General features: G+C 36.7%; 1 non-coding gene across 1 annotated transcript; it reads left to right on the top strand.

The window, feature by feature from the left end:
• The first annotated feature begins 1,598 nt into the window (after positions 1–1,598).
• On the top strand, positions 1,599–1,702 carry LOC145670771 (U6 spliceosomal RNA). Its single transcript, XR_014128419.1, has one exon. It is a non-coding gene; the product is annotated as a U6 spliceosomal RNA (small nuclear RNA).
• Positions 1,703–11,944: the final 10,242 nt, after the last annotated feature.

Genomic DNA, 11,944 nt, shown 5'->3' with positions numbered 1-11,944 from the left:
TGAGTTGATATGACTCGAACAGTAAAGACAAGCAATACAATATGCCACGACGACACTATCGTGCTTCATTCAGTCAAATGATCGTTTCGAACGAGGTCATTTTATGCGACACCGAGAGGCGGGTTGCTCCTTTCATCGAATCGGCCACCATGTTGGCTGTGATATCCGTTGTACAGTAGTATTGGCAGCGTTGGATATCAACCTACTCACATATTCACACAGAAGGTTCTAAACATCATTGTAGCACGGGTGTGCGCGAAAATCGACATATTATGAGGATGGAATTCGCAGTGTGCACAGCTATCGCTTTCAGCATCCGAACAAATGTGGTCGCTGGAGTGTCCTCACTCACTATTGAGAACTTATTATTGGTGCAGGACTTCGGACATACGCACTAATTACCCGTCTTCCACTGATGCCACATTATCACTCTACACTGCTGGTTTGTTGTATTCAGCCGTTTCTGTCTGCATGCAAGTGATGGTACACTGCGAACGCGACGTCGACTTCTAGAGTGTCAGTTCAGTGCCTTCTTGAAAGACAGTGAACCCACTCAGCTGTTATGGTATGGGTTCCAATCAGCTACAACTCCTTCGGCTTTAGTCTTTGCACATAGAACATTGACAAGAGTCTCTAATGTGCAATATGCCGTGGAATTACTTTTACTGTCCTTGAGACAGATGGATCGTGTACTATTGCAGCAAAATAATGTCCGGCTACATAATGCAAGTGTAACAGAACGTGCGCAGCAAGGTGTGTCACGACATTCCTTGCCGGCAAGCTCTCCAGGCATGTATCCTATTGAACATATATGGGGTATCGTGGTTTGATAACTGACAACCACATCATTTCCACCTACCACTGTTGCTGATTTGCAACTGCGTCGAGAAGGCATAGCAGAATGTACTGCAAGACTGTATATGTCATATCTGTGATCGAATGCATGCAAGAATCCATGCCAACAATGCTGTCCATGGAGGTATACGCAGTACTAGTGTGAGGGGGGCACTGTAATGGCAGAATTAAACATGACATCTAGCAAAATATTCACACATTTAGCAAGTTGCAGTAACATTTTCTCCTATTCAATTTTATCAAGTGCGGGTAACGTCCGCTGTGAACTCTTCTGCCACTAGGTGTTCTCATCTACATTTTATGTGCTAGGATATAAGAACAATAGATGGCAGCATAGCTACTCGTGTAACTGTTGTCAGACAATTCATAGCCTTACATATTTTGATGGCTGATTACAGCAGAACATGTTACGTTATTGTTTACTTTGCAAAAGTGTCAAATACACTGCTTAAAGCTTTGCTCATTGCTAACTATCCAATACAATTAAAATTCTCACTCACAATTACTAATTACTTCTGATGTGCTCGGAAGGCAATGTCTTTGATGTAACCTCCCGTATCACGATCATTGTCTTTCTTAACATCAATATTCCGCATAGATGGATAATTAGGTGATGTGAGGTGACTTTGATTTTAATGTTCCCTTTAACAGCGAGGATATATGAGACGGGGCCTACTGATTAACGTGGACTCCGAAACACATGAGCTTCCGCCGGGAATGGAAGCCAGGTCTTCCACGCCAAAGGCGCGTATGCTAACCACTTAGCAACACTGGAACGATACAGAGAATTTTAGCATGGTCTCTGCGCAAGGATGACAAGCAAAATCGTGAAGCATTCTATACCGTGATGCTAAATTTACATACAAATAACACGCTAAATTGGTTGGTAGTCATTTTGTGTTTTAAACATGTATTTGCATAGCACTTTTCAGAGTATAAATGTGAATGGAATGTTGTTAGTAAAATTGAAATCAGAGGATAAAAAGTGACAACGAAGAGCCCATGTGGAGGGTTAAGACGGTACTGGCGGTTTCAAGCCGGCAATGGCTGTTACATACACAGCACATACCCGTGTAAGGGCTGCACTAGCTGATCAGACAAGGCGAAACGGCAGATACCGCCATATTACCGCTATGGCGACAAAATTGCAGCATTCGTGTAATTTCGTAACGGTACCGCCGTGTTATCCGCGATCAGACTCCAAATTTTCGACGGCAGGCCGCCGTGGGTCGCGGCCGGTCCGACTACGTCTCGCACATGGGATGTATCATCTTGAAATTTTGTTGACTCATTAGAAATTGTATAAAATATTTAAAATTTGTAATGTTTAGATAAAGTTTTAAACGAGAGTTCATTTTATGTATACTATATCTTTAACTAACTAGCCAACTAACTCTATGGCCTATAGAACCCGCAGCTTCAATGCCTCGTTGAGAAATGCCCCCGTTGACTTCTGTCCTTCGCCAACTAAACAGAGTTTCTATTTTTCTGTTCCTATTTATCGGTATCTTTAATAATAACAAAGTAATATGTGTGTGTTTGCAGACAGTTTATTGCAAGCAAATCAGCCTCCAAATGCCAACAACATTTTCAGTTCTAATCCTTTTGAAGACTTTATTAGATTTATTGCTAGGGTGGGAGCGATTTTTTAAAAATATGTAAGCTTCTCATGGTTTCTAAGAAGATGTTACATACGAGCAACCTACATTATTTCAGAGTCTTGAAGATTTGCATGTCACTATAGGATAAACATCAGGAAATGAAATAAGAACATTATTTTCCTCTCTTTTAACTTTTGTTCTGAATTAAGTGTCCGTAACAACGAGTGTATCCATTTTTCGAATTAGGATTCGGCAATGAAGAGTCCTTACAGCTAGTAAGTTATATATCTATTGAAGAATCAATTAACTTTGAAGTGAAAGAAATGTCTTTAAATTAGCTTCTCCGCACGTCTAATATATAAAATTGAAAGTCACTATCCGCCTTATGCAGAGTCGTTTCGACGTATGATTAGCGTCATACTAAACAACTGACTACTGCAGGAGACTTATGTTAGTCGAACTCTTTAGTATGGCACTAATCGCGCTTCAAAACGACTCTGCATAAGGCTCTATGTTTCTGATTTCATAACGCTTGAACCAAAGGACCGATCTCAATCAAATTTTTAATATAGATGAAATTTAGACCTAAGTTGAATTTTGTCGTTTAACTTTCATGGTGCAACTTAGGAAAGTGGGAGGGATACTATTTAAATATGATCAAAAACGACCGATATTAGTTTCGAATCTATAGTTCTCGGTGTCACTGAAATGAACAATAACATTTCGGATCCCGTTTAAATCCACATTCAGGCCCGTTGCCCTTTATTTCCAAAATGATTTTTATTCTCCCCGTGCGAAGAACGGGTGATATGCTACGAATTTTTAATATTTTCTTCTTTTTTCATCGTGAATATTTTTTCTATTACAGGGAGTTGACTACATCACATATGACCATTTTCCACTTGAACTTATGCGAGTATTAGCTGACTATTCTCAATAAGTTACACATTCAGTTATGCCAATGAAACTCATGTTAGCTTAGGCTTTTACTAGATCGAGCTATGTCTGATATCTTCAGTGAGACTGTTACCAGTTCAATATCTCGCTCTTTATAATTGCCTAACACTTACGAAGGGTTCAGGTTTAATATTATCATTGACAATCGCACATTGGCTTAGGTTTGCGCTAACAAGTCTCTCTGGGGGCTCGCGCTCCCTCGGAATCAGACGTTTTTTCGCTAGGCTACTCACTTGCAAGATATATTCTTACACAAGCTCGTCCTCACTTACTTAGCTAGATGTCAATTTTAGTCGAGAGCCATGTTCGGGAATTTGGATATTTCTTTTCTGAATACAAGACCACACCACCCGCAACTTTAGTGCGAGGTGCCCCTGGTTCAATTCCAGACTTGTGAGTTTGTATTAGACAAAGTTCTGTTCGTTGGCTTTCTCAAAATTCTCTCGATTTCCCCCATATTAGTCATAATTCAATCCTCCTTTATCAAACACTATTTATTAATTAGGTCTCCACGCTGGTCTAATGGTTAGCGCGTTCGCCTTCCCTGTGAGTCATTCCGGGTTCGATTCTTAGAGGAACGGCATTAATGTTAGAATACTTTAAACTAATTATTTTAAATTTCACCATAAACACCTCATATATAACTGCTGTACTAAACGGGAATTCTAACTAATAAACAAATCTTTATTAGTAGTCCATCAACTTTATTGTGATAATCGTAACAGTGAGCTGATAAATTAGAAGTTTCAATTAATTTTATTTCTAATCTACATTCAGAATCTATTTTTGGAAAAGAGGCTGCGGTGGCTTAGTGGTAAAGCGCACATCTCTTTTGCAGGACTTCCTTGGTTCCATCCTAGCTTGCATCAAGTGAACTTTGTGGTTGACAAAGTCCGTGTACGTGAATTTTCTCGTAGTTTTACCACTTATTCCCGCTTTCTTCATTCCACCGTTTCATTCATTTCTCATCATCACCATCATCTTTAGGATATCCGGCATAACTGTGGGTCGCAAAACTTAAAATTTTCATTTCATTTATTTTTTTATATTTATATATAATAATTCAATATAATCTACCATAACATAGTACAGGCTAGAGCAAGAATACAAAATTAATGCTTTAGATCTCTTTTGGAAAGGAGAGGACATTGTTAGATTCGAGACCTCTGCTGTTGATTTTTCTGGTATGGACTGCAGTTTAAAACGTTTTCCTTTTTCTCATCATGTTTATTTATTCTTGCAAATATTCTCTTTATCTCTTCTCTCATCTATTCATTAATTTACTTTACCTTATCATGCATAGTAATAAAGTGAATTAATGAACAATTGAGAGAACATTACGCGTCTGGCTGTGAAGAATATGGGATGAAAATAAATGTGAAAGATAAGGAAAACCATGGTGATTGGAACGAAGCGGTCGGTTTCAAATATATGTATGAGGAAACAAAATGGAACAGGGAACTAATTTTCGATACCTGGGTAGTATTATTAGTAATGGTATGAACTGTAAACGTGAATTAAAAGCAAGAGTAGGAATGACAAAAGAAAACTTTACGAAAAAGAAAAACGTATTTTGTAGACCTTGAATAAAGAGTTGAGAAAAAGACTTATAAAATGCTTCGTGTGGAGTATTGAGCAATATGGGTCAGAAACATATACACTACGCGAAAATTGTGAAGAACGACTGGAAGTTTTCGAAATGTGGGTGTGGAGAATAATGGAAATAATTGGCTGGTTCGAGCAGGAAACGAGTGAGAGGGTGTTAGAAATTGTGTTTGAAATTTAGAAACAAAATTCAATTTTAGATATTATTAAGAAGATAAAGAGAAACTGGTTGAGACATTGGGTAAGAACGAACTGTATCAAAAGAGACGTGCTAGAGGGTATGGTGGCAGGAGAGAGAAGGAGCGGGCGAAGGAGACTACAATTAATGGACGATATCAAAACAGAGAAATCGTACATGAAGACGAAGAGGTTAGCGGAAGACCGTTGAGGATGGAACCTTCTGAGTTCCAGCAAATGACCTTCAAATAATGGGAGAGTATCTATGAAGATGATTATCATGTTGTGTGTTTAAGCCAGAAAGACAAATTAATTAATAAGATTTTGCTAATTATCTAATTATTGTAAGAAAGTAGTTTATTAAATCCCAATCATAGAAAAGAATAGTACAACTATAAGTTCGGAAATTATAGGATTTTAAATTATACGAGTGTAAAGATATAATAAAGTTATATATTATTATAAATAAAATTCCCTTCTTTTAAATAATTTAATTGAAGAATTTTAAAGAAAACAATCAACTAAACAAACCGGAATAATTGACTGCGGAATAATTTTAGTATTTAACCTTGAAAACAATACAACGTACTTACTTTTCAATGCCCATTCGTTCTCCTCCGATACATTTTCTGAACAGCCCGTCTAGTTTCCATGAATTTCACAAGTTTGGTTTGAATGTGATATCAATATCAAAGGAGATAATACAGACGATAGAATATCATGCGCTGGATCCGACGAGTTGGGCAAAGTTATTTTAGACTGTTCAATCAAATTGCCTCGAGCAATACATTCTCCTAACAAAATTAAGGACAGGGAGAGTGAGGTGTAAAGCTACGATCATTGTTAAGTGCTACGGAGTTGGACTATGCCTGTAAGTGAGATTATTATGCCTTAGAAATCATTCTCAAGTGTGATAATATATATATACTGTATGTTCTCACCGGATAATATCCATGCACACCTTTACAAAGGAAAGAATAGAAAAATAATAATGTAAGAGAAAAGTTTTAATTATAATAATTATGAAAATTCTTTTTAAAAAATCAGACACACGCAGACACCTATGTGCTGTGAAATATGTAAAATAAACTAAAGTAGTACCAGTAATAAAGCTCAAATGATCATATGAGGTTACAAGCAACATGAAATGTTAAAAATAACGACAAAAAACGCTAGCAGTTTGTTTACCATTTTAAGCAAGGTCATAATGTGAAGTCACGCAAAGCTTTACGAAAAGACAAAAGACGGATATCAACTAATAATTGCATATCACATAATGCACGCTTATTCTAGTATAATGATAGCAGGCAAAGTCTTTATTTTTACAACACTTCATATCGTTTTACATACATAAAGTTGTCCTGTAGATATACGTGGCATGGGACAATTGTAAGTTGAGAAGCCAAAGTCGGGGTGAGAATTTTGTATTCTAACTAACTCTTTGTCTTGTAGAGCCCTGAGGTTCAATTTCGCGTTCACAAAAGCTCTTCCTTGTTTTCTGTCCTTAAACAACTGGATCCAGTTGCTTCTTTGTATTCTTACTTCTGCGAGATTCATTTTAACATAGTCCTCTCATCTGCACCTAGGTCTTTCTAATGGTCATTTTCCGATTAGAATTCTAGGTACAACTTTAAAAGCGTTCCTACTTTCTTCGATTCTGGTTACACGGCCTGCCCACCTGAGCCTCCTAGATTTGATGACCCTAACAATGTTTGGTGATCCGTATAAATTATGTAGTTCTTCGTTATGAAGTTATCATTCCCCATTCCCGTTAAACTTGGGTTTGAATATTCGTCTCAAGGTCTTATTCTCAAATATTTTCAGTCTATGTTATTTCCTCAGAGTAAGAGACCACGCTTCGAAACCATACAGAATAACAGGCATGAATATTGTTTTATATATTTTAAGCTTCAAATTCCTCGACAGAATTCGGGACCCCAAAAGATTTTGAACTGAATAATTACACGAATTCCGAATTCCTTGTTTTTATACGAGGGCACAAAAGCCCCAACCAAAATTTTGAAATTTAGCGCTCGAAAGGCAAGAAGAAGTGTACCAAAATGAATGAAATTCTGCACAGATATTTCAGACGTAAAATGAAGTAATACAGGTTTCGTATTTTCCTGGAAAAAAGACGGTTGAGTGGGGCACGGACCTTCTAAACCGTTGATTACGAAATATTAAAAGTACAAATAATTATATGTCAGAAGTTCCTAAAGAATATGGAGAATTACAACGAAACTTCGAATAGGGATAATTTGGAAAACAGTAAACGAAACGTGTTTTAATTTGTACGGAAAAACAGTGTTTGGGACTAGGCCCCCTCCAAAAAAAGTAAGTGTTATGGTAATAAGGCAGGAAGGGGTGGACCGAAGCAAATGAAATTGTGTGTAGATATTGTATATGTAAAACAAGGACTTTCGTGACCCTATCCGATTTGATTCAAATTTGGCACACTGGGGGCGCGGTGGCTCAGTGGTAGAGCATTCACCTCCCATGCCGGGGGTCCCTGCTTCGATCCCAGCTCGCGTCGTGTTGACTTTGTGTTGGACAAATACCGTGCTCGTGTGTTTTCTCAGGGATCTCCCGTTTCCCCCCACTTTCTTCATTCCACCATTTCACTCATGTCTCATCATCATCGTCTCCTTTAGTCTCACCAGCATAACCGTGGGACGTAAAACTTAAAGAGAGAGAGAAATTTGGCACATAAACAGTAAACAGGAAAAAAATGGACAAGTGTTTTTGTTTATGCAGAAAAAAAATTTAAGGTGTTAAAGGCACCTTCTGAAATACTACAGAATACGCTTATACTTTTTGTGCTTACTGTTGATATGGCAGATTTGAAGAAATCTGATGGAAACACTTGTGAAACACGAAAGGCATTATTTTACATATCCAACATCTACATACAATTTCATTCGCTTCGGTCCACTCCTGCCACCCGACGTCTCGGTCCACTCAACACTTTTATTTACTTATTTATTATTATTATTATTATTATTATTATTATTATTATTATTATTATTATTATTATTATTATTATTATTATTATTATTATTATTATTATTATTATTATTATTTCAGGAAAATACGAAACACTTATTCCCTCATTTTACGTCTACAATATCTGTACACAATTTCATTCACTTCGGTTTACCTCTTCTAGAATTTCGGGCGTGAACTTAACCTAACCAAAACCAGTTCGATTTTCACCGAAATTGATTTCGGTCAAAACTTTTGGAAAACACACAAACTATTTCTCTAGAAACGGAATCTTTCTATGGAAAACAACGAAACACTATTCCGATCAGAAAGAGAACTAATTTTGAAAAAGAAAAACGGAAACCGTTTTGAAGAAAACTGAAACCGGTTCCAGTGGAAAACCGAATCGGTTTTCGAGAAAACTGAAACCGATTTTGAAGAAAACCGAAACCTCTTTCGGTGAATGCCGAACCGGTTTTGAAGAAAAACGAAAAACCGATTTTCGTGCCCACCTTTAAAATTAAAAAAAAAATATGTCTATGGATAAAATGATGGATTGCACATCAAGAAGAAAGGTGTAACTTATTAATTTGCAGCGACATTTCATCTTCACAGGAAGAAGATTTCTAGAACCGTTTTGGAGCAGTGGCAGAACACTCAAATCTCGTACGTGTTTTTAATGGTTTGATATAAGCCTGCAACATAGAAACTTTGGGATGGTCAAACACTGCGTGTGTGGCTTTTCTCAATGTTTTCACTTTTCCCTCACTTCTTCATTTCACTATTAATATAATTCATGTTATTGTTTAACTCACAATTGGTGCATAATCGTACAATGTTAAATGATGAAGGAGTTGAGTTGAGTTGATTTTGAGTTTAACGTCCCGTTCAGCAGCGAGGCTATATGAGACGTGGACCTACTGATTAACTTGGAATCCGAACCACATGAGCTCCCGCCGGGAATCGAACCCGGGTCTCCCACGCCAAAGGCGCGTACTAAATGATGAAAGAAGAGGTGTATATAATGGTAAGAAGATTGCGGTTGTTAGTATGAAACAATCTCAAATACGAATGGGAATTCACATTACTTACATTAAATTGTAGTTTAAATTTCAACATCTGGGCTATATAAGACGTGAACATACAGCTTAACGCTGGATTTTAAACATAAATGAGCTCTCACCAGCATTCGAAACCACATTATTCAGAACAATTAGAGTGCTATGAAATGGAATCAGATCTTTTAGTTTAACGTCATACGACTGTTTCCTTTAGCCTAAGGGAGACTTTAATTAACGAAAGTGAATGATGATTAAAATATTGGTGGAATGAGAATGTGGAAAAAATTAAGTTCCCCAGAAATCCCACGGACACAATGCTTTACACCACAAACTTATTTAGCCGGGGAACGAACCAGGGACTCCTTGCACCAGAGATAATCGTTGTACCACTGAGACACTGTGCCCACAATCGCATTCCTAATGACATTAGAAGTACTAATATTAATGTTATTGTATGTAAAGTCTGCTACTTGATTCAATATAATTTATTTAAGGGAGACAATAACATCTTGCTGAGGGTAATTGTGAGTACTTTTGGAGTAAATACCTGTTAGTGGATATCAGCTCAAACGCGCGCCCTTCCTTGGGAGTAGCATTTGGAGTAAATTTGTTAACACTTGTGGGTAATGGCGAATTTATTTGTGACTATGTATATCCCATACATGGAAATTGTCTATGGAGTCAACTTGAGTTGTGTTGATTTTGAGTTTATGGTCTCGTTCAGCGGCGAAGCTATATGAGACGTGGACCTACTGATTAATTTGGAATCCAAACCACTAACACCTTCTTTGGTAATGGTGATTTTAACGGTGGCTCAAGAGAATAATAATATAATTCATGCAAAACATAATTTAACGATAATTTACAAATGGTTGTAATATACTCTATTTATGACTTTAATTTTGAACTTCTCTATAGCCCTTGGGATACGTCCTTGAATCAATAAGACGGCACAAACCAAAATTTTGAGGTAAGTACTATGTCTCGAACTACGAATCAAACAAGTTAGTAATTTTCACTTGACGTTATCTCAGATTATAAACAACATTGATTTGAATGTGGTGAAACAAATATAGAAATTACCCCTTAAATTGGGAATTATGGAAATGCGGGCCTTGTGAACGATTACTTTTTATGAGTGAATTATTTACAAATTTACATCGTCCTACCTTCAGAGATGCTCTGGCTATACGGCCGGTGTATGCGCCTTGGTACTGGAAACCAAAGTTCGATTCCCGCTAGGCGCTCATGAGATTTCACTTTAAGCCACAGATCTATATTTCACATATCTTCGGTATTGAAAGGGACATTAAGCTCGAAATCAACCAACAATTTATATGAGGATCTCTTCAGTTTTTCTTATTTATTTATTTATTTATTTATTTATTTTTCAACCCCTTTTCTCTTCACTTACTGGACCTTTTGAAATCAATATGGCAAAATTATTTCAATTGATTCAACTTTTTTTTTCGTGATTTATTCACAAACAGACAATAGAAATTTCAGCGTGGAGCAAAATATATATTACAAGTCCGATTAAGGCGGAAATATGGATTCGCATCTCGGTTGTCAGGTCAATTTGTGATGACAAGAACAAACATTCGGAAGTTTGGAGTGACAAGCGTATTTGCTTTCGAATCTCTAAAGTGAAATGAAATGAATCTTTGAGTTTTACGTCCCACGGTTATGCCAGCTAGACTAAAGCAGACGGCGATTATGAGAAATGAATGAAATGGTGGAATGAAGAAAGTGGGAGGAAACGGGAGAACCCCGAGAAAAGCCACGCACACGGAGTTTTTGAATCTCAAGATTTCGTCTATTAAGTTAGCTGTGTTCAATTCGACCACAATGAGTAACTTTCTTCTTCTTCTTCTTCTTTTTAATTATTATTATTATTATTATTATTATTATTATTATTATTATTATTATTATTATTATTATTATTATTATTATTATTATACAATTTGACCTCTAACATGAATCCGGACTGGACTGGTCCCTAGTCCAGGTGCCTTTATTGAGGATTTTATGGGTTTTCCTCATTAACACCAGGTAAATGTCGGTATGGTACCTAACATGGTCCCAGGCCGCTTCATTCCTTCCCCAATTCTTTTTCTCTTTCCCTTTCATCGCATAGTGTGCACGCCGAGGGACGTCATCCCTCATATACATGAAGGGCTAAGTTTCCTTAGATGACAACAGCCCAGAAATCTAATTCCTAATTCTAATGAATCGGAACTGAAATTTGATTTGATTGCACTTAACACACAAATACGTCGAAGGAAATACCGTTTTAGTTGCAGAGTAGATTATTCATCTAAATGACAGGTGATTGCAGTTCAAAGACCATCTGGACTGATTATATTGTATGAAAGAAGTGTGAGGATAATATGGAAATGACAAAAAAGTAAGTCAATTAGAAATGTAAAGTTAGAATCAGTAGCAAACAAGTTGACTTTATTTGCATGTTTTTATTTATTTATTTATTTATTTATTTATTTATTTATTTATTTATTTATTTATTTACGGTAACACCCAATGCTCTTCAACTTCCGTGTCACAAATGCTGTTGGCTAGTCACGTGAGATTTTCTACCAAAGAACCGAAACGTCTTAAAAGTTAGAACCAAAACCTTTTTTTTGGTTATAATTATTTAACCCATAACCAAAAATGTAAAATGCAACAAAAGAGAAAATAAAGACCAAA

Source organism: Thermobia domestica, chromosome 14 (genome assembly GCF_964235325.1).
Source record: "Thermobia domestica chromosome 14, izTheDome1.hap1.1, whole genome shotgun sequence".
NCBI lineage: Eukaryota > Metazoa > Arthropoda > Insecta > Zygentoma > Lepismatidae > Thermobia > Thermobia domestica.
The sequence above is the reverse complement of the archived record's forward strand: the minus strand, read 5'-3'. Positions and strand labels throughout refer to the sequence as shown.